Source organism: Lepus europaeus, chromosome 2 (assembly GCF_033115175.1).
Source record: "Lepus europaeus isolate LE1 chromosome 2, mLepTim1.pri, whole genome shotgun sequence".
Lineage (NCBI taxonomy): Eukaryota > Metazoa > Chordata > Mammalia > Lagomorpha > Leporidae > Lepus > Lepus europaeus.
In genome coordinates, this window is record NC_084828.1 from 40951854 (window position 1) to 40972982 (window position 21129).

The 21129-nt window shown below is 36.6% G+C and overlaps 1 pseudogene; it reads left to right on the plus strand.

Moving 5' to 3' along the window:
• Nucleotides 1-16860, plus strand: part of LOC133750745 (eukaryotic translation initiation factor 2 subunit 3-like) — a 28145-nt pseudogene extending 11285 nt beyond the window's left edge.
• Nucleotides 16861-21129: the final 4269 nt, after the last annotated feature.

Consider the following 21129-nt stretch of genomic DNA (forward strand, 5'->3'; position numbering starts at 1 on the left):
ATTTCTAGTACTTTTTATAGGTTCCTTGGGAATTTTTGTATATACAATTATTTCATCTACAAAAAAGGGAAGATCTATTTGTTCCATTCGAATGTGCATGCATATTTCCTAACTTTACACAGATGGCTGGAGTTTCTAGTATTACACTGAATAAAAATGGCGAAAACAGATATCAGAGCCTTGTCCCTGAATGTAGAGAAAAAGCATTCTTTTTATTCACCTGGAATTTTTTTTTTTTTTGGACAGGCAGAGTGGACAGTGAGAGAAAGAGACAGAGAGAAAGGTCTTCCTTTGCCATTGGTTCACCCTCCAATGGCCGCTGCGGCCGGCACATCTCGCTGAGCCAAAGGCAGGAGCCAGGTGCTTCTCCTGGTCTCCCATGCGGGTGCAGGGCCCAAGCACTTGGGCCATCCTCCACTGCACTCCTGGGCCATAGCAGAGAACTGGCCTGGAAGAGGAGCAACTGGGACAGAATCTGGCGCCCCGACTGGGACTACAACCCGGGGTGCCGGCACTGCAAGGCGGAGGATTAGTCTATTGAGCCGCAGCGCCGGCCTCACCTGGAGTTATTATGGTATTGTATGATTTTGTAAATTGTTTCTTGGAACAATTTGTGGAAGTTCTCCCTGTATTCCTAGTAAACTGAGATGTTATATTTAAGTATATGATCATATAATTTTCTATTTCATTACTTTAAATGATGAACTGTACTACAGATCATTTAAATACAAACCAGCATTGTATAACTGGAATAAATCTATACTGGTCATGGTATAATAATAACTATAATATAATAAGAATAAAATAATGTGTTATATGTTATACTATATAATATATAGTATAATAATTATGTGTTATAATAATAATATAATAATGTGCTATGATTTACTCAATTATTTGCTAAAATTTTGTTGAGTTTTCATATACTTGCAGAACATTTCATCCAATATCTATAGAATACAGATTCTTATCAGCCCAGGAAAGAAAACTTGCAGAATAGATCATATGTTGAACAAAAAATAAAATCTCTAATTTATTTTTATTTTTATTTTTGACAGGTAGAGTTATAGACAGAAAGAGACAGAGAGAAAGGTCTTCTTTCCATTGGTTCTGTCCCCTAATAGCCACCACGGCCGGCGCTGCACTGATCTGAAGCCAGGATCTGGGCATTTCCCCCCGGTCTCCCATGCGGGTGCAGGGCCCAAGCATTTCGGCCATCCTCCTCTGCCCTTCCGGGTCACAGCAGAGAGCTGGACTGGAAAGAGGAGCAACTGGGACTAGTACCCGGTGCCCCAACAGGGACTAGAACACGGGGTTCCCGTGCCGCAGGCAGAGGATTAGCCAAAACTTCTTGGAGTAATTGGCAATGACGACACAACATATCAAAACCTGTGGGATGGAGTTGGTGCTGTGGCTTAGTGAGTTAAGCCATGATCTGCAACACTGGCATCCCACACCTCTTCTACTTAAGGCTGATCCACTTCTGATCCAGCTCCCTGCTGATCCCACCTGGGAAAGCAGTGGAGGATGGCCCAAGTTCTTGAGCTCCTGAATCTATGTGGGAGACCCAGAAGAAGCTCCTTGCTTCTGGGTTGGGTCTGACCCATTTTGGGTCTGGCCATTTTGGCCATTTTTAAAGTGAACCAGTAGATGGAAGATCTTTCTCTCTCTCTTTCTCTCTGTTTACCCCTCTCTCTGTAACTCTGATGTTCAAATAAATAAAACAAATCTTAACAAAAACAAAAACAAAAACCAAGCCAAACCAAAAATAAAAACTTTAGGATATAGCCAAACCAAATCAAGAGAGAGTTTATAGCAATAAGTGCTTACTTTAAAAAAAGATAAAGGTCTCAAGTCAACTATCTAATGATGTATATAAAGTAATCAGAAAAACAAGCACAAAACAATAACAAAATTATCAAGAGGCAAGAAGTAATAGGGGTTGGGGAAGAAATAAATGAAATTGAACCTAAAAATAAATAAATAAATAAATAAAAATTTTAACCAAAAAAAGCTTTGCTTTTTCATTTGCTTGAGAAAACAAATAGACAAATAATTAGGCTTACATAGAGACAAGAGAAAAACTCAAATAAACACTGAACGCTCTGAATGTTTTCTCAGCATTGCTTTATCTTCATCCCACAAAGTTTGCAATGCTGGTTTTTCATTTGCTCAATTATACTATCTATAATTTCCTTTAAGAGTCCCTTTTGACTCATGGATTATTTAAATGTTTTTTTAATTTAAATTTTTTCGATTATGCATTGTCTCTATGTTATTAATATCTAATTTCACTCTTACTTTTAAATGGTTATTTATTTGAATGTTTTATGTGTGTGTGTGTGTGTATGGAGAGATGGTAAAAGTGAGAGAGATAGAGAGAGATATTCCATCACTGGTTCAATACCCCAGTGGCTGCAACTGCTAAGGCTCTGGGTCAGGCTAAAGTCAGGATACAAGAATTCAACCCAGGTCTCCCAGGGGATATACAAAATTCCAGTAGTTGAACCATTTTCCTCTGCTTCCTAGCAGTATTAGCCAGAAAGCTGGATTAGAAGCATTGAGTAGCCAGTACTTGAACTGGCACTCTAATAAGGAATATGGGTAACCCCATGTGAAGAGATAGATAGGTCTGGGCCTCTTAACTTACAAGGCGTAAAGCCCACCAGATTATTATCAAGCCCCTTCTATCAGGTTCTATTTGCCTCTCAATCAGAAAACTTAATTGTAGCTTAGACAGCACCTTTCTTAGCTCCTCTAATAATGACTCTGTCCTTTGTTCTAGACCCTGTCTAGCGCACTTGGGCCTCATTCCTTTGTAATCATAACCTCTACTCTACCACCAATGGCTCTACTCCCAACCTGTGTGTACTGATGGTCCTCTTCCCCACTTAATGCTGTATAATTGTTCAAATCTGGTAAATGCCACTCTTAGGATCATTGGTTACTATCCTCACTCTGTCTTTTATGACCTTGTCTAAATATGATCAGAGTCGGCAAACTTGGAAGGCTTCCATAGCCTTGGCAACTCATGACGACAGCCTAGGGTGGTTACTGGCGCCATAAACTAGAGTGTCAATTTGTTGGGTCAACAACAGGAGCCACTGTGCACTTGCTCCTCATGTGGGATCTCTGTCCTTAATGTGCTGTACATTGTGATTTAATGCTATAACTAGTACTCAAACAGTATGTTTCACTTTGTGTTTCTGTGTGGGTGCAAACTGTTGAAATCTTTATACTAAATTGATCTTCTGTATATAAAGAGAATTGCAAATGAATCTTGATGTGAATGGAAGAGGAGAGGGAGCGGGAGAGGGGAGGGTTGTGGGTGGGAGTGAAGTTATAGGAGGGGGAAGCCATTGTAATCCATAAGCTGCACACTGGAAATTTATATTCATTAAATAAAAGTTTAAAAAAAAAAAAGAATATGGGTGCTTCCAATCCACCGTACCATAGCATTTCCCCTAGTTTCATTCGTATTGAAAGAGTTATATTTTGTATGGTCAATTATTTAAAATATGTGTTATGATCCACCATGCTGTCTATGTTTTCCAGTATTTCATGGATTCCTGAAAATAATGCGTATGCTGTTGTCTGATGATATTCTTGTCTATATCCTTACCAAATTTTTGTCTAATATTTTATTCTCAACAATAGATACTGTATTGTTTATATTTTATTTATTCCAGTTTTTCTCTCTTATATTTTCTTTTAAGATTAATTAATTTATTTTTAAAGTCACTGCTTAGTTGGCCACAAAGACCAAGGCTGGTCTAGGCTGAAGCCAGGACCCAGGAGATTCCTCCAGATCTCCCACATGGGCTGCAGGGGCCCAAACACTTGATACACCTTCAAGTGCCTTTCCCAGACCATTAGCAGAAACCGGATCAGGAGTGGAGTAGCTGGGACATGAACTGGTGGTGCCCATATGGGATACATCACAGGCAGCAGTGTTACTCTATTATGTATTTAACTCAGATTTTTGACATACATGTTGAGAATTGCTGTATCATCTTAGTAGATTGATCCTTTAATCATTATATAATGTCTTTCTTTGATTCCAGTAATTTTTGCCTTAAATTTTCAATGTTTAATATGATTTTTTTAAATTTATTTTACATTAATACAATTAAACACATTATTTTATAACACTTTCAGGTTTATATTTCCAAAAAAATCAATACTGCTTCATTTGAAGTAAGTCTATTATTAACAGAATAGAGTGGATTTGCAGTGTGTATGTTTTAATCCATGTCCGTTTCTGCCTTTTGTTATATTTACACATTTAAATAAATGATTTCACTTTTCACTCTTCAAGTCTTATCATTTGTTTATCTTTCCTTCAGTGTTCCATTTTTGTTTCATTTTTCTATATTTCATGTCTTTGAACATTTTAAATTTCCATTTTGATTTTTAAATGATTTTTGAGTATACCACTTTACATTATTTGTTCAGTGTTTGATGGAATTATCACCAACATACATACCTTGCTGATGTTAATATTTATCATTTTGAGTAGAAAATAAAAAAAAATTACTTCCATTTTAGTCTGTTTATCATCCACACATTTTAAACACATTCTGTAAGTTTGTCCTCCTTATGCACTGAATATCATGTATGACAGTGTTGTAAACTTCTCTTCAACTATAAAACATAACTAAAGATTCATAAAGTTAAAAATACTGCATTATGTTAACTCTGTTTTTACTCATTTTATTATTCTACTTTCCAATTTGAAGTTGTCAGATTGACTCTATTATCATTTTCTTTCTGTTGCAAAAGCTTAATTTAGTGTAGACATTATTTTAAGGGGTGAATCTCTTTATAGGTATACCTGCACCACATATCACAGCGCTGGTCCGAGTCCCAGCTACATTGCATCTGATCCAGCTCCTTGCTAATATCACTGGGAGACAACAGATGATGGCTAAAATACTTGAAGACCTGCCATCCACATGGGAGACCCAGATGAAGTCCCTGGCTTTTGGCTTTGGCATAGACTGGCTCCAGCATTGGCAGCCAACTGAGGAGTGAATCAGATCTCTGTGTCTTCCTCTTTCTGACACTCTACCTTTCATATTAATAAATAAAACTTTTCTAAGAATTAAAAATTACTTTAAGCATTATTTATAGTGTTTTTTCTTTGAATGAGAATATTCATTTACCCCTTTCAATCATAGTTTTGAGATAGATGGTTTTTCCTTGCCAAATGAAAATGTTTTATCAGTTTTTTTTGCTCCCCATGCTTTCAGATACAATCTGTTATCATTCAAATTAGTCTTCCATGATACAAATTAGTCTTCCATGATAAGCAATGCATAATTAGTCTTATTGATTTTTAGATTTTTTTCTTTTTTATGTATTTCCATAGTTTAGCTATGATTTTTGTGTGACGTGTTTCTTTGATTTTATCTTGTTTGGAATTTACTCAGCATCATAAATATCTGTGTCTTAGTCATTTGCCATATTTGAGGTTTCTCCAAGCTTTATTTGTTGGAAAAATTTCAGTTCCACATCTCCTATTCCTGTCCTGGATATCTCCTGATAAATTGCTACATATTTTGTTACTGTCCCATGCATTCATGATGTGCTTTCATTTCTTCATTCTTTTTTCCCTTTGTTGTTCAGATTTTGGTGATTCATTTTTCTTCAAGTACAGTCAATCTGTCTACTAGTCTATCCCATGAGTTTTTTATAGCTCTTTCTTTCAATTCTGTAACCTCTAACATGTTCTGTTCTTTAACATCTGTTTATTAAATGTTCTGTATTTGTGAAATTATGTTTTTCAAAAAATGTGTAGGTGATTGCTGAAGAACTTTTGCTTTAAAATCTTTGACAGATAATGTTGACATCTCTATTTCTGTTGATACTGTATTTTCCTTTACATGATGGATTTCTGGGGCTTCCCTTTGATGAGTGAATTTTAGTTGTGTCATAGATATTTTTGCTATGGGAGACTTATTCTTCTTACTTATATCTTATATGTAAATGTTGACTGTTCTAGCTCCCCTTTGGTTCTATGACGGTTTAGTTTTTTTTTACCCCTTGCAAGAATATCCAGGTTTTCTTCGTTTTTTTCTGGTACTACTGAGGTCTTCTTATGAAGTCTTACTAGTAGTGATGTTTGCAAATAGAAAAGGAAATTTCTTGATCCCAGTTTTTCTGGAAAACCTGCAAGGAAAGTTAGGATAAACCCACTGATTGTGGGTCTTCTCATTCCACTAAGTCTAGTGTCTGGAGAAACAGAACTTCATTGCTGATGGCACTGTGGACTGGTTGTGTCATTCACTGAGGCATCTTTATATAGAAGGGATTGAAATAGCTTGGGTTTTCATTACAGCCACTGTTGCTAATGGCTAGAACAGCCTACTGGACATATAGTTTGGAGTAAAATTAGATTTTTCACTTCAGGTCTTTGTAAGGAATTCCTTTTCCCAATCAAGCCCACAAAATGAGATTTACTGGGGAAAACAAAAGCACAAGACTCACTGCATTCTTACTCCTCCAGTCTTCAACTCTTTAGTTAAGTTTTCAGTATCCTTTCACGTTATATGTTAAATTATTTTTAGAGTATTTGTATTTAGAAAGAAAGTCACCTAAAGTAATCTAAAACATATTGTCAGGCAGCATAAGTCATATTAATTTTTAAATGCTCTATTATGTCTTATCTATTGATTCTGTTTATGCTATAAGCAGTAATAAAACTATGTAGTAAGTGATTCTAACCATCTTCCTTTTTCTTTATCTAAAATTCTCAATTTCGTTTCCTTGTATTATCGTATTAGTAATTGTTGATTTAGTATGTTTAAATACCTGCTACTTATTTGTGGGATTTAACGGATTCTTTTTGGCAAGTAGTTGGTTGTTGGTAAATTTCACCACTTTCCATAACCTCCTTCTTTTTTTTTAGTAGTTGAAATATTTTATTAGTTGCAAAATGCCAGGATATAATCTGCATACTTTCTTCTCAATCTCATGCTTGTCTCCTTTTTTTTCCCAGAAGTTCAAAATTAAACATATTCAGTGTTCAAAATCAATCATGTTTGTTACAATACGTTGCTACTCAGTTTGACCTCTGGAAGGTATGAGTCCAGAAACTATTGCTGGGTTAGACGAGGATAAAAGTAGTGAACATAGATATCTAGAAATTTTTGCAGAAATTTAACATAATCAAGACATTCAGACCTTGATTTTGCATATTGCATAAATATTCATTTTCAAAAGAATAGAAAGAATAAATACCTCTGATTCTTTCATGTTATACCTAGGAAGTTTCCTTAACAAAATGCTATCTGAAATTTTTTAACGATTTTATTTATTTATTTGAGAGGTAGAGTTATATACAGCAAGGGGGAGAGACAGAGAGAGAGGTCTTCTTTCTGCCTGGTTCAACCCAGATGTTTGCAATGACCAGAGCTGAGCAGATCAAAGAAAAAGCTAGGAGCTTCTTCCATGTCTCCCACGTGGATGCAGGGTCACAAGCACTTGTGCCATCTTCTGCTGCTTTCCCAGGCCATCGCAGAAAGGTGGATGGGAAGAGGATCAGCCAAGACACAAACCAGTGCCCATATGGGATTCCAGCACCTCAGGCAGAGGCTTAGCCCACCACGCCACTGTGCTGGCCCAGTGCTATCTAAATTTACAGAAAGAAATTTCTAGCTACAGTTTTTACTTATTGGTACATGTGGTTTCAAAGATATAATTTTTATTAACACTATAAACAATAAATGTGATGAAACATAGTTAAGAAAATATATCTCCCTTGATATTAGAAATTTAGATAATCAGAAGATATCAGTTGACTTCATTTCTGCTTACTACTCACATATAAACTTCCAGTAAATCTTATATTGTGCCTTCAATTCTATTCCTCTCAGGGGTAAAACAAACAACAGCAGCAAAACTTACTTGGTTTTCTTTCAATACTGATCATGAAAGAAATAGTTAAGAGTGTTATTCTATTGCTTTGAGATATTCTCTCAGTAAAAGCATGGTATTCCTTTTTATGAGTACACATTTATGTGTCCTTTTCTTTCCCTACTTTCTTTCCCTAATGTAACATTTCTAATTTTTGTATGTGTTGACTGTTCCTTTGCAAACCTGATCTCCCCAGGTTGGACATTTCAATTTAGCACATATCACCCATTCAGAGATGAGAACACAATTAGATTTGCCAAACCCTCTATTTGCATCATTTTGAGGAAGAACTCAGAATAAAAGAGTAATTAATAATGTGACTACCTATTAAAATTAGTCAGTAGAGCAACTATTATAATCAATCCCATTTAAAACACATTAAATAAAACCCTGATCAAGCCCATGTTTTATTTAGGAACGTGCACTGGTAAATTCAGAGAAATTTAAATTCTTTACTAAGCAACACTATTTCCTTCTTCCAGATGTGCAGGTAATCAAACAATTATTTTACATTATAGTTGCTTGATATGATTCTAACTCAAATAGCAATGTTTGATTTGCAGACAATGTACTAAGTTCAAATTATTGTATGCCTTTTAGCCAATTTATGCCATTGTACTTGTGAAATTAACAATCTGATTCATTTGAGGACAAAACTGTCAATCAACTCATAGTTCTAATAAGTATTTTTAGGCTAAGGGAAATACTTGTCTGAAAAGTCAGGTCATTTTTTCTAAATTTTTAAATTTCTAAAATACCAGTACAATTCTTTTTTAGAATCACTTCCATGTAGGAGTTTTTCCTTGGGAAATCCTTCTCAAAGCTGTATTTTCCTATATTATTCATATTCATTTTACAAATTAATAGTGTCAGTAGGCAGCAGATGGACACATTTTCATTTATTGCCATATTGAATAGTTTGCAGTCAGTACTGCCTCCTTTCATGTACCTGTAAGAGAAGAGGATGTCACTATTTGAGTTCCAATGTCTTTCAAAGTAAACAATTTTTGTCACCATGCATTGCTGGGTGACTACATGGTCCCACTTTAATATTTTTTAAAGCCAGCAACTTAAAATAGATTGAGCAAAATTGACATTTTGAGATTTGATTATTGTCTATAGCCCTTGTGTATACTCTTGAGGAACAGTGGTTTTCCTACTTACTACTTGCTGAATTCTTTACTTAATGGAGGGTTAAACTTCCATCCATAATCCCAAAAAAAATTTTTTTTGGGTATTCCTCTTGAGGGGGAAATGTTAGGTAGGAAGTCAGTTATGAGCTTATGTGTGTGTGACAGGCCTAAAGAGGAGACATCTATATGCATCTGCATCTCAAACACCCTGCTCCCTTCCTTTGTTTCAGACCTTCAAGAGAAGTTTTTCTATTTACATCCAAAAAGCCCTTTGTTCCAAGAGGGGCAGAGGTGGGGAAGCAAGACCCATCTCCTTAAAAACCCCCAGCCTCAACTGGACTCGGACAAATACTAATGATTTCTGTGTCCTAGTCTAAGAACAGAGGAATAATAGAGACAGGGGTTAAGGGTGATCCCTAAAACTTTAAGATTAAAATTGGTCAAAAACAAAAAGGGGGGAATGAAGGACTTCTGAAAATTTACCTGCTAAAAAACTAGGATCTTAGGGAACTCTAGTAAAACATTCCCTGGAAATTGGGTCGAAACCATAAGTCAAGGGCAGGCAGCTGTGGTTTGAGATAACGGCGCCAGATAAAGGCATGGGAAGCACCCAACCGCCTTTTATCTGTGGGTCCTGGCAGACGGCAAAAAGTATGCAAGGTATTTTCTGCATGCCCCCGCCCCATTGTCTTATTGAAACACTGTAACCACGTTTTTTTCTGCTTCTGTATCCCCCACCCTGCTTGCTTAAGAAACCGCCCACACTACCCCCTTCCCTAGCCCCTTACCCAGTAACCATTAACATATCCAATGAAATTGTAACATGACTAGATATGCTAATGTTGTGGTTTTAAGCTTTAAATACCCTGTAAAACTGATGTTCGGGGCCGCTCTCTCTGCACTACACTAGAGAGTGCTGTTGAGACAGCCCATTTGCAAATGAAATAAACTTCCTCTTGCTATTGCAAAAAAAATAAAAATAAAAAAAAAGTAATTTGAAAGAATGTCATTGTAAAAATGACAAAGAAAAATAAGGAAAGGAGGAGGGAGAATGGGAGCAAGGGAGGAAGAGTAGGGAGGTAAGCATCATTATGCTTTTAAAACTGTTTTGTGGGCTGGAGCTGCAGCTCACTAGGCTAATCCTCTGCATGCAGCGCCAGCACCCTGGGGTTCTAGTCCCGGTTGGGGTACCAGTTCTGTCCAGGTTGCTCCTCTTCCAGTCCAGCTCTCTGCTGTGGCCTGGGGAGGGCAGTGGAGGATGGCCCAAGTCCTTGGGTCCTCCACATGGGAAGCCAGGAAGAAGTACCTGGCTTCTGGCTTTGGATCCATGCAGCGTGACAGCCATAGCAGCCATTGGGAGGGTGAAGCAACAGAAGGAAGACCTTTCTCTCTGTCTCTCTCTCTCACTGTCTAACTCTACCTGTCAAAAACAAACAAACAAACAAAAAAAAAAACACAAAAAACAAAAACTGTATTGTGAAACATAGTTTGTTTCCTTTATATAAACTTAAAAGACTTTTAAAAAGAGATATATTTATTTTAAAGGCAGACTGACAAGGAGAGAAAGAAAGAGAGATCTCCCTTTTGTTGGTTCACTGCTCAAATGGCTGCGACAATTGGGGCTTGCTAAAGCTGAAGCCTGGAACTCCATCTGGTCTCCGATGTTGGTAACGTGGACCCAATGTTAGGATCATCTTCCTCTGCTTTCCCAGAGTCACTATCAGGGACTTAAATCAGAAGGCAACCAACAAGGACTCAAATAGGCACTCTGGTGTTGCAAGCAGCAGCCACACCCACTGCACCACACCATGAGGTCCCAATTAATTTTACATCAGAAAACCCACTGCAATCCCATATTCATATCATTTACACTGAAATGCTTTGGATTCTCCAATCAGGTAGGGATAGTTTTCTTTTCCCAGACAGAGAAGTTATTTGCCAAAACTAAGAGAGAACAAACATTCAATCAATATTCTGGGAGCAAAATCCCAATGATCACACCAGTAGATAAAATGCCTTTACTATATCTGGTTTCAAGACTTCTCTTTGCCTCCTTCATCTAAGGTGTTAATATTGACATGATTACAGGAATGCATTGCCTCTCACTGCATTGCTTCTCTTATTCAGGAAATGTTCTGTTTTAAGAGGTACTTACCTTACCATCCCTTTAGAATTAGGACTCAAATATTGAGTATTCCAATCATCAGTCCTAGTGGCAGAACCACATCTTCCTTAGAATGCATCAGAAACATACTTCTGTATCTGCCATACCATGATTTTTTTTTTTTTTTTTTTGGTGGAGGGGGCATTGTTTGTTTTTTTCCCCAGTGAGGTCTCCTGGGCTACACCATCTGTACTGAAATCTTAGTCCTTACCTAGGAGATAAAGAACTTTTTTTTTTTTAAAGATTTCACTTATTTACTTGAGAGGTAGAGTTAAGGACAGTGAGAGGGAGAGACAGAGAGAAAGGTCTTCCTTCCGTTGGTTCACTCCCCAAATGGCCGCCATGGCTGGCGCGCTGTGCCAATCCAAAGCCAGGAGCCAGGTGTTTCTTTCCAGTCTCCTATGTGGGTGCAGGGGCACAAGCACCTAGGCCATCTTCAGTTGCTTTCCCAGGCCACAGCAGAGAGCTGGATTGGAAGAGGGGGCAGTCAGAACTATAACCAGCGCCCATATTGGATGCTGATACTGCAGGTGGAGGATTAACCTACTGCACCACAGAGTTGGCCCCCAAAGTCTGTATTTTGAGATTAAAATTATTTCCACGAGTCTGGTGCCATGGCTCAATAGGCTAATTCTCCACCTGTGGCACTGGCATCCCGGGTTCTAGTCCTGGTCAGGGCGGGGCGCTGGATTCTGTCCCGGTTGCTCCGCTTCCAGTCTAGCTCTCTGCTGTGGCCCGGGAAGGCAGTGGAGGATGGCCCAAGTCCTTGGGCCCTGCACCTGTATGGGAGACCAGGAGAGGTACCTGGCTCCTGGCTTCAGATCAGCATGGTGTGCTGGCCGCAGTGGCCATTGGGGGGTGAACCAACAGAAAAAGGAAAACCTTTCTCTCTCTCTCTCTCTCTCACTGCCCACTCTGCCTGTCCAAAAAAAAAAAAAAAAAAAAAAAAAAGTTAATCAGAGGATGGAAAACTTCTCTCTGTGTGTGTCTCCCTGTCTCTCTCTCTCTTTCTCTTTTCTCTCTCTCCCCCTTCTCTCTCTCTCATAAATAAAAATATTTCTTCAAAAAATTATTTCCACAAAGTTCCAGCAATGTTTTACACTGGGTCAGGTAAAAAGTAATTCCTACTGTGACAGTAATAGAAATCCACTATAGATTCCAAGTAAGAATATTCCTATGCAAAGGCTATTTTCAAATTAGTTCATGATAATGTTTAAAATCATTTATAATATCACAAACTAATGTCTAATACTATTGCTTGAACTATAATGTAATCTGCAGTAAATAGCTTGGGTGCCACCTCTTAATAAGCTTCTGTAAACCAAATAATCACCTGAGCTCTGTTTTAATTCAGATGTCATTCAAACACCTGAAGAGAAAGTGTTGTTTTAATGATTATGTAGCATGTGCATTTTGCCAAAGACAGTCTATTTTGAGCTCTCTGAATAATGTTTTCTGTTCTCTCCCTCACTAAGTCATTCTCAAGAATTCAAGCTACTGAATACTGAATTAAATACTGAATTCAAGGGATGGGATGGAGAGTCTATTATTTTATCTAGTTAATTTTTTAATCCTTTGGTAGCTTATATAAGCTTTTGCAATTATTAGGCATTCTCTAACCTCTGTGTCCGAAGGGGAAAATAACCATGATATCATGCTTGTAATAATTAAACTCACTTAAACAGCAATAGAATTAATATCTCATAAAGCAATGTTAATATACCCCAGCTTTTAAGTGCTTTTAGACAAATGATGATGACATTGCAATTCATCCTATAAGAAATCTGAATTCTGAGTGACTTTCACCTGAGTCTGGGATATAAAAGAGAACTTTAAACAACCCTACCACAATATTTAGCATGTGGAATTTTCTTTTCTGCTTTTACAAAATAAGATATAATGGAGACCAACAATATAGTTGGTGTCTCTGTGCCAGAGTAATCAAAATTATTTCTTTAATCATGGCCCAAATAAGACTGGCAGAGATACTGCATGAAAAAAAGTTCTACTGATTCTTCTCAATGATTTAACTGATTTACTTAATTTTTTTAAAAATTAGTTCTCTCTCTCTCCCCACTCCCCTCTTTAAAAGGTCTATTTTTTGAAAGACAGTGTGATAGTGAAAGAGGAAGGTCCAGAGAGAGAAACGTGTTCAATTTGGCTATTCACTCCCCAAATGGTCTCAACAAAAGGGGCTAGATGAAGCTGAAGCAAAAACTCTGGAACTACATCTGGGTCTCCAGTGTGGGTGTCAGGGACCCAACAGCTTGGACCATTTTTTGCTGCTTTTCCAGGGACATTAGCAGGGAGCTGAATTAGAAGTGGAACAGCCACAACTTAAACCTGCACTCTGAAATTGGATGCTAACATTACAAGCGGCAGTTTAACCTACTGTGCCACAACAATGGCCCTTTAATATATATATTTTAAGCACAATCTGGGAAATTCTTATGGCTCCCATATAATATGACCAATGAAAACTGTATGAACCAGCCTGTGATGCAGCTCAATAGGCTAATCCTCAGCCTGCGGCACTGGCACCCTGGGTTCTAGTCCCGGTCGGGGAGCCAGATTCTGTCCTGGTTGCTCCTCTTCCATTCCAGCTCTCTGCTGTGGCCTGGGAGTGCAGTGGAGGATGGCCCACTTGGGCCCTGCACCCGCATGGGAGACCAGGAAAAGTACCTGGTTCCTGGCTTCGGATCAGCATGGTGTGGTGGCCGCAGCATGCTGGCCGCAGCGGCCCTTAGGGGGTGAACCAAAGACAAAAGAAGATCTTTCTCTCTGTCTCTCTCTTTTATTGTCTACTCTGCTTGTCAAAAAAAAAGAAATAATAAAAATAAAAAAATTAAATTAAAAAAAAGAACTATGAACGGCAAATTTGCTCAGTATCTTGTCATCAGTTTATTTCCAAGACACATCATTCTAATTATAAATTTAATTATATTTAAGACTACAACTAATTTATACTTTCCTAACTAAGTTTCCCCTTATCCTTGGTTTTATATAGTTGTTATACTCCCCAAATTTCTGCTATGGCTGTCTGATAATTGACTTTCAATTCTCCTACATATAATGCAGTATGTCATGTGCCATTATCTAAATATATAAAGCTCTTTTCTTCATCAACCCTGGGTTATTTCACCTTGAAGGTAACATATGGCTGTATTGGTTTCATATGGTTATAATAACAAACTTGGTAGCAAAAAAATTCTCTCATGGTTTTGAAAGTTAGAAACCTGAAATCAAGATATAGTCAGAAATGGATATTCATCATGGTTCTAACAAATCTCTGTTCCATCCATTTATGATAGGTTCTCCTTGATTCTATAGTTTGTTGACAATTCCTAACATTCCTTGGTTTGTGATAATATAAATCAATCTCTACTTTCTGATGTCATATGACATTCTTCTTATATGACTCTATTTTTTGTCTCCTCTTCCCCTCTTAAAAGCACATCCTTCATATTAGATTAATGGCTTATTCTATGCCAATATTTCACCTTAATTGATCATATCTGCAATGACCCTATTGTAAAATAAGGTCACAATTTGAGGTTCTGGGAAGGAAATGAATGTTGAGGAACACACATATCCTGTATGATAGCTATGACCAATCATTCAGTGATGGTCAATTCTGAAGTTCCCAACTTTGAAATCTGTCTCAACTGCTGTAAATGTTATAAGCCTCTCACATGTCACTTGTAAAATATACAATCTTAATAAACCACAGGTATAATTAATTTAAATACTAATTTCTGTTTGCGAGTCTAAGGTTTTTGATAAACCTATTAATTTACAAATTCTGAAAATCTTAAATGTTGTCAAAATCCAAATTCTAAAATTTGTGAAAACCCAAATTATGGAATCCTAAAAAGAAGAATAATATGGTCTTTTTCCATAATCAGTTAATTGAAAAATAAGGGAATTGCAGCCAGACTTTTGTTTATTTGTTTTTTAACATTTTTGTTTACTTTTTTAAAAGGCAGACTTACAGAAAGAGAGAGAGAGAGATCCCCCATCTGCTGGTTCACTAGCCAAGTGGCCACAATAGCCAAGGATGACCTAGGCCTAAACCAGGAGCCTGGAACTACACATCCCCCATATGGGAGGGCCATCTTCTGCTGCTTTTCTGAGGTATATTAGCAGGGAGATAGATCAGAAGTAGAGAGATCAGGACTTGAACCAGCAACCATAATGGCTGCTAGCATTGCAGGTGACAGCATAACCTGCTGTGCCACAGTGCTGGCCCCAACCGACAGAAACTTTAAGGACAGAGCAGGGTGGGCTTATAAAAACAGAGAGTGTGTTAAATGTTGAGATACTGAGACTTTCATGATCCAATTGCGTAACATGAAGTAGAGAGAATCACTACGGTTTATCAGTTGGTCAGGTTCCTCCCTTTTGTGGACAAGTAATGACCCAAAGTATCTCTCAAAGTTCATGTAGACACATCATGCTCTCTGTTGAATAATTCATTTAACTGGCAGCTTGAGGAAGGAAAATCCTTATGTGTTCTTTGTGATATTTTTCCATAGTTTCATTTTAGACAGATGTCTAGTGGCAAACTAAGGAAAATGCATGTATTGTAGTGTACTACTAGTAAGAAGAACATAGGCCGGAGAAATAACAGTGGCAGCCATGCCCCTAAAGATTATTGCAATGAAAAAAAATGTGTTGCTATAATTTGATTTACTCAGTATAATTCTCCTGTTCAGTTTTTGAGCTTCTCAATGCCATTCCAAAAAGCCCTTCTCTTTATCAAGTTAGGTGAAGATAGTTTTTTGCATTTTTTCAGACAACTAACATTTGTGGAGTGGTAATGGAGAGAAAGAGGCTGCTCAAAATGTTTTGGGGGAACTTTAAGTGAAGAAGCAGAAGTCTGTGGAAAAGTTGGAAAAATGAATAAAAATATATAAAGAGATACCCAGTGAAGTGTTGTACAATCCAAAGACAGTGTGTAAACCAAACTTTTCCAAAATTGTGTCACTTTTTGCGGAGCATAATGATCTTCAGTGTGCTGCTCCAGGCGGTCTTATTGGAGTTGGAACAAAAATTGACCCTACTTTGTGCCGTGCTGACATAATGGTGGGACAGGTGCTTGGTGCAGTTAGAGCTTTACCTGAAATCTTTATAGAATTGGAAATTTCATATTTCCTGCTTAGACGCCTTCTAGGTATATTCACTGAAGAAGACAAGAAAGCAGCGAAAGTGCAAAAGCTGTCTAAGAATGAAGTGCTCATGGTGAACATCGGATCCCTGTCCACAGGGGGAAGAGTCAGTGCTGTCAAGGCTGATTTGGACAAAATTATTTTGACTAATGCTGTATGCACAGAAGTGGGAGAGAAAATTGCCCTTAGCCGAAGAGTTGAGAAGCACTGGCGTTTAATTGGCTGGGGTCAGATAAGAAGAGGAGTGACAAGCCAACAGTAGATGATGACTGAGAATCCCAGTTAAACAATACATTTGTATGAAGTTGGAATTTCTCCTACAACCTAGGGGTATATTTTCGTAGTAATACTAGGGAATTAATTTCACAGTTCATTACCTTAGTAGGTAGCTGTAAGGTTATTCTCATTAGTTGTTGATGAAAAGTTAACCTCTAGGACTGAAAAGAGTCTACAATAAATGTAAAAATTGGTATGTTGGATCAGGTAAAATGATAGATCTACATTTTAGCTGAAATAATGTCTAATTTATACATCAAGACAGGTTTGAGATGAAACTGCTACAACCAGCCTTTTTGTGGCACACATACCACTGAACCTGTTTAAAATAAAGCTTTTCATTTTCTTTAAAAAAATGTTTTGGGGGAGATTTAAGTGAAGAAGCAGAAGTCTGTGGAAAAGTTGGAAAGATGAATAAAAATATATAAAGAGATACACAGTGAAGTGTTGCACAATATCAGATAGTGTTGCAAATCTAGAATTGAAGTTCCAAAAAAATAAGCAAGATGAAATAGAAAATGGCTTTAATGTTCACCAAAATTTTCCAAAATGTTACCATAAGGAAACTGTAGATGGCCAGCAAATCTCAAGCAAGGTAAGTACAAAGAACACTACACCACAGAACCCATTCTCAAAATGTTAAAAGAAAAAAGAAAATCTTAAAGAAACTAAAGAAGAAAAATAAAATTAAATATAGGGAAACTGCAATAAGAATGGACTGACTTCTATTTAAAGCAATATTGCTATGAAATAGAACAACTTTAGTAAGGTGACAAAAAAAGAAAATCTGTTAGCTGAAATGTATTATCAAAATATCCTTTAATTATATAGTATCTGAAAATTATATAGTAGCTGAAAAAGTATCATCAAAGTATATCCTTTATTATATATTATAAAATACATATTATGTTATACAGTAATAACAATTGTAACATATACAAAGAAGTTAAGATAATTTGTTTTCAAAGATCCTCCATTATCTGAAATGCCTAAGGAAGATATTTTACTAAAGGGCAATGCTAAAATTGCAATTTGAATTTACAGAAAGCAATGAAGATCAACAGAATTGATAAATGTAGTTGTTCATTCAAAGAATGTGACTATATCTTAATCATTGTACAAGAAAGTAGACTGTTTAAGAAAACAATAATAATAAGATTAATAAAGATAATTATACATTTTTGAGTAATACTTGTGCAAAAATAAAATATGTAACAAAATGGTATAATAAAGGAGGAAGCCAAAAACATTTATGACATCAGCTGTTATAATATATACACTGAGGGAAACCTGAATTCTAAGTTGACTATCAGCTAATAATTCTCACTATAATATTTAAGTCAGCGATTTAAAAAATATAGAGGTTGAGTGCAAAATTACCTAATGTTAATTTTTTTAAGTTCATTCTATCACAACTGTGAAATAGTGTATGGATTAAATGAATTAAGCACATACACACTTGTGTCACTTATCTACCAGCTGGCATAAAAATAGACAGAAGAGAAGAAAGAGTTAATTCAATGAGTTTTTACATTGTTAAAGTAAGTTTGGTAAGAAAAAGTGGAGCAAACTAAAAAAAAAAATATGGCTGGATGAAGCAGAGATGATTGAACAAAAAGTTAAAGACACCTTGGTTGGGCCAGTGACATAAGTGAAAGGAAAAATATAGTAATGTTTATACTGAAAGTTGATCTGGATGGTGGTGTCGTTTATTAAGTGAGAAAACATTCAAATGTGAAATGATTACTGCTACATCTTTATAGCATGTGAGAAAGAAATTAACAGGTTGAATCAAAAATATTAGAGGGAGAGGCAGGAAAAGAATAGGAGGACACTGAAGGAAAATAATTAGAAGTGTGTAGAAATTCAAAGGCCGGGGCCGGCTCTGTGGCGCAGTGAATTAAAGCCCTGGCCTGAAGCGCCGGCATCACATGGGCACCGGTTCTAGTCCCAGCTCTCTGCTATGGCTTGGGAAAGCAGTAGAAGATGGCCCAAGTGCTTTGGCCCCTGCACCCAAGTGGGAGACCTGGAAGAATCCTGCTGTTGCTGTCATCTGGGGAGTGAACCACTGGATGGAAAACCTCTCTATATGTCTCTACCTCTCTCTGTAACTCTTTCAAATAAATAAAATAAAATAAAAAAAGAAATTCAAAGGCCTATATAAAAAGATAGTAAGGAGATAATTAGATAGTACCTGAAATGTATTGGAGTGAAATAGAAATTTTGAGGTTCTATGATTGTTTACAGCCCTATCTTTTCCATTGAGAAAAAGGTTTTGGTTGTTGTTTTATTTTTCTTCTTTACACTATTTGTTGAACTCCTTTGCTTAGTGTAGGGATAACTATGCGATCATTAAGTAAACTGAAAATAGATCTTTGTAAAAATGAAGAGTGGGACTACAAGAAGGAGGAGGAGGAAGGGTTGGAGTGTGGAATGGAGGGAGGGTGGGAGAGGAGTGTCACTCTGTTCCTAAATCTATATATATGAAATACATGAAACTTGTATAACTTAAATAAAATTTAAAAAATAATTTAAAGTATAGAAAAAGGGAAAAAAGATCACACATATAAGGATAATGAATCTTTTCTACATAGCAGCAATTGAAGCCACTTGTAGAGTTAGATATATCAGTAAGCAAGGTGATATAAATGGGATCACTGATTTGCTACCTTTTTGTGATGTAAGGGCAGACATTGCCTATCAGGGATAAGGAGGTGAGCAGAAGGTTTGTAATGGTCTATCCTGTGTAAATTTGGAAGAAGTGTTGCAGGGAATAGAAGAGATATCTCAACCTAAATGTATAAGGAACTGCAGGACAATGCTAAGAACTGTTTCTGCAAAACAAGTTTGAATCAATATTGACCATCAGCAAGTGAATGTGGTAGAAAAACACTGCATGGATTCTCAAGATACATCAAGGAGTAGCTTGTTTTTCTTTTGTATTTTTGAGTGTTGGGTAATTGGTAAAGGAATTTACCAGGGCAGGAAATGGTTTGAAAAAAAAAAAAAAAGAAAATCTAACTTGTAGTTATCAGAGTGCATTACAGAAGTGTGTCATATAATGTCCAAACTGAGACATTTTTGAGATTGCAAAGAGAAACTATTGAAATCTATTTTGACAGTATGAAGGAGAGCTATTAAAAATAATATCTAGGCAAGGGGCATAAACTTGGACACGCCTAACCTAACATGAATATATGGTGACCAGTGACTCTAATCATGTAGAAGGCTTTTAAGCAGGTTGTGTGATGAATCTTCAAAATGGGCCTTGAAGATGCTCATAATGACAAGAGAGAGATTGGGTGTAAAAGATATCTGACCTACATCAGATATGGTGTAAATGATAAGCATAAAAGATATCCTTCGCTTCCACTAAAGAAACAACTGTACCTCTTGAAGCATAACTCTTAAAATCTAGTTTTTGGCTTCCATAGCCTTGGCAACTCATGACGACAGCCTAGGATGGTTACTGGCACCATAAACTAGAGTGTCAATTTGTTGGGTCAACAACAGGAGCCACTGTGCACTTGCTCCTCATGTGGGATCTCTGTCCTTAATGTGCTGTACATTGTGATTTAATGCTATAACTAGTACTCAAACAGTATGTTTCACTTTGTGTTTCTGTGTGGGTGCAAACTGTTGAAATCTTTATACTTAATTGATCTTCTGTATATAAAGAGAATTGCAAATGAATCTTGATGCAAATGGAAGGGGAGAGGGAGCGGGAGAGTGGAGGGTTGCGAGTGGGAGGGAAGTTATTGGGGGGGGGAAGCCATTGTAATCCATAAGCTGTACACTGGAAATTTATATTCATTAAATAAAAGTTAAAAAAAATCTAGTTTTTGGGAAAAATGGCACAATACTAGTAATAACGGAATAATGATAAGAATTATTGTTTCAAAAGGAATTGTCTAAACAAGTTTAGGAGCATTGCAACCATTATCATCCTTAATGGGAAGTGTTCATGGAGAACTCCACGATTATAAAATTTTCAGTTCAAATACGATTTATACTTATCCAAACTCGATTGTATGTAATTGTAGAATGCATTCTGATGTAATGTGCATTCAATTTGGATAATTTTACAATATTAATTTATTTACTACACTATGTCCTCAGTTATATTAATAGGTTTTGTCTTCATTCATAATGAATTCCATATTTTATTTAATAGATTAATGATTTTAATCACACCACTAATTAAAGAAAAAGATATTTTTGCCTGAGGTAGGAACGAGGTATTTTAGAATTGAAATAATTATGAAAGCTAAACAAGCTTGATGAATCATACCAAAACTTCAACATAAGTCACAACTTTGAATGGTTACAGAAATCCTTTTTTATCACAAAATACCTAAATCATTAAATTATATGAATAGGAAAAATAGAACAAATAAAATAATTAGAAATAACAGCCCTTCTTGATATGAGAAAGAAAAAAAGTTTTCCAAGTAATTTCTACAGATCCTAT